General features: G+C 32.9%; 1 long non-coding RNA gene across 1 annotated transcript; it reads left to right on the top strand.

Moving 5' to 3' along the window:
* The first annotated feature begins 1,538 nt into the window (after positions 1-1,538).
* On the top strand, positions 1,539-2,332 carry LOC121212458 (uncharacterized). Its single transcript, XR_005907676.1, has 2 exons — positions 1,539-1,702; positions 2,029-2,332. It is a non-coding gene; the product is annotated as an uncharacterized lncRNA (long non-coding RNA).
* The last annotated feature ends 1,103 nt before the right edge of the window (positions 2,333-3,435 follow it).

Raw genomic sequence — 3,435 nt, 5'->3', positions numbered from 1 at the left:
TATTTGATCGATTGACAAAACAAACAATTAAGTATAACTAACTTAAAAATATTACTCAATTTCGATCATGCATGGAGAATAATTAACATGTAATACAATAAAGAAAATAATAATACAACAATACAACACCACAAAACAATACATAAAAATGTGCCACAATAATATACATAACATGATATAAAACAATCAATGTAAGATGTAAAAAAAAACAATTAGAAGCCAATATGGTACAAAACGATTTTAAAATAATGACGAATGTAATTTACACAATATGTAAATAGGTGAATTTAAAACTATTTGTAAAAATAAACTAGAAATATATACTAAATTACTAAAATATATATTATAGGATGAATATTTTAAATCGAATGATATGCAAAGTGTTGAAGAATATTGGTTTAAATTTGACAATTTACACGTAATAAAGAAAATTTTAAATTATGCTGAAAATATAAAATAAAAATAATAATGTATAATAAAATATAATCTTTAAAACATGGTGGATCTAAAAATCATATGTATATATATGTATATAAATAAACTTAGAAATAATTGTTAGTAAAATATCATAGAAATGCACACAAGATTAAATTATTTTTATTATAAATTATAATGGACTTAAGAACATGTTTTTATATATATATATATATATAAAGAAAACTATGTGTGTAAAATACATAAATTTAATAATATACATATAGATTAAACATAGGTGTCAATAAAAATATATATATAATAATAATTTAAAAGATATATTATGTAAGATTATATAATAAAAGATGAGGATAAATCTAAAAGAAATTATATGTGTAAAATAATATAAGATTAATAATATGCATAAAATAAAGTTAACCTTATTATAAAGTATATATATATGTATATAAAAGAACATTTTAAACAAACAAATTTAAAAGAAAATAAATAGATAGATATATATATAGTTACATATATAGATATATGTGCATGTATATAAATGAAAGTATGAATAATAAACTAAGACCATGAAAAACTTAATAAAATACTCCAAGATAATATATTAAATGATGAATAATAAGTAAATTTTTAAAAATAAAAGGGTTTCAAAGAATAAAAACATGCTAAAAATAATGAATAAATAAAAAGAAGCTCAATTGAAACAAAAATAAAACTAAAAGGACAATTAATAAATACAATAAGTTACTGAAATTAGAAGAAAGACTAAAGCTTAACGCGTGCGGATGCATAGGGACTAAAACTGGCAATATACCAGATCCCAAAGTGCTACGTTTAGGCGCGGATCGAATTAACTTCACTTGTAAATTAAAGGAATAAATTTAAAACAAAGGAAAAAGCACATAAAACTCAATTACAACACAACGCCAAACAAAAGGACTTAAGGTGCAAATATCCCTCCCTGACCTAACACGCGGGCCTTAACCAGGCGTGGGTCGGGTCATCGGGTGAAGGCCACCACACGACATCGTATCAAGACCATTAAAATTGGTCAAAACGGCGCCGTTCCCAGTCTTTTATATGGACTAAACCAATCGAATCAACAAGCACCCATTCTGCTTATTTTTCAAATCCCTAACCCCCTTTTTTAAATGCCGATTCATCTTCACCATGTGGGGCTCTTCGAGCCTAAAGGAATCTTAGCCCAAAATCCCTCCTCAACTTCGATTTCAACGAAGAAGGGAGAAGAAATCCATGGCTTGCTTGCACAGTAAGGCTCCTTTGTCACCGTTCTTTTATTTTTTTTTCAAAATAACAATGGCGAATGACCCAAACAGAAAACAAAACGATGCATAGAAAACTAAAGAGATTCGGAGAAAAAACGATATCACCTATGCTATTTGATTGTTTTTTTTTTTCTATTCTCTCTGTGTGTGTTTTTTTTTGGTGTGCGTATATCACCTGTACTCGTAACCAAAATACAATGAAATTTTAAGGCCTTTATAGCCGGAAAGAAAGAAAAACAAAATACAATTTTTTTTATTATTCCCTATTTGCTACTGCTCTGCTGTTGCTTTTGTTTGTTTTCTTTCGTAGGTACGGAGTGCGTTGGCATCGTACGGAGGCGCGGGCGTAGCGTACGAGGGCTGTGTGCTAGTCGTACGGTGCTGGAGCTTGGCATGGTTGCTGGAGGCGTTGTCCGGTTCTTGGCTGCAGCGCGAGGAGAGAACCCTAGGGTTCTAGAGTTTTAATTTTCTGGGCCTATCGGGCTTGTATTTTGGGTCTTAGATTAATTTGGTTTTAGGTATTAATTTGGGCTTTAGTTGGTTATTGGGACTTGGGTCATGTTTGTAAAAGGACATTTAATGGACTGTTAATTATGTGGTTTTTTTATTATTTATTTATTTTGTATTTTATTTTGGGTTTCTAATGGGCCGGGCAAATTGGCCCATTTACAACTGCCCCTCTTTGCTCATTATCGTGTAATGAGAATAGAGCAAAGACTTCGAAGAGGGCCAATTTTGCCCGGTTTCGACGAATCATGACTTCTTTGGTGCTTCTTTTCTTCAAGTAACTTCAATATGCTCCACTGCAACTTTAAGGAGACATGGTTCACGTGTTTTTATCCTACTCTACTGCAGCTTTAGAGAGATAAGGATTGTGACTTCGATCTTCTCCACTGCAACTCCAGGGAGACAAGATCTTGCAATCTTCAGCCTGTTGCCCTACTACTTAGGGGGTTAAGGCTTGTTTTCTTCGATCTGCTCTACTGGAGACGAGATATGCAATCTTCAGCCTACTCCACTACAACTTTAGGGAGATAGGATGGTGGCTTAAAGCTGCTTCACTGCAACTTCAGGAAGACAAGATTCGCCTTTTTCGATCTGCTCCACTGCAACTTCAGGGAAACAATATCTATAATCTTCAGCCTACTCTACTACAACTTTAGGGAGGTAGGATGGCAGCTTAAATCTACTTCACTGCAACTTTAGGAAGACTAGATTCGCCGTCTTCGATTTTCTCCACTGCAACTTTAGGGAAACATCTATAATCTTCCGCCTACTCCACTACAACTTTAGGGAGCTAGGATGGTGGCTTAAATCTGTTTCACTGCAACTTCAAGAAGACTAGATTCGTCGTCTTCGATCTGCTCTGCTGCAACTTTAGGGAAACAAGATCTACAATCTTTAGCCTACTACACTACAACTTTAGAGAGCTAGGATGGTGGCTTAAATCTGCTTCACTGCAACTTCAGGAAGACTAGATTCGCCGTCTTCGATCTGCTCCGCTGCAACTTCAAGGAGACAAGATCTGTAGAATCGGTTTCATAGACCTATGCGTAAGTCAAATAATTAGGATGCTATGATCGAAATGAATCAAATGTTCCTAACAAGATGTGGTGTTTATGTCAAATAATTAGAATGTTATGATTAAACTGAATCAAGTGCTCCTAACTAAATGAACGATTATGAATGTAGAAATGTCATGAGAGTAATTCCTTTT

The sequence above is a fragment of the Gossypium hirsutum genome, chromosome A02, assembly GCF_007990345.1.
Source record: "Gossypium hirsutum isolate 1008001.06 chromosome A02, Gossypium_hirsutum_v2.1, whole genome shotgun sequence".
Lineage (NCBI taxonomy): Eukaryota > Viridiplantae > Streptophyta > Magnoliopsida > Malvales > Malvaceae > Gossypium > Gossypium hirsutum.
Note: the sequence above shows the minus strand (reverse complement) of the source record. Positions and strands in the feature narration are given on the sequence as shown.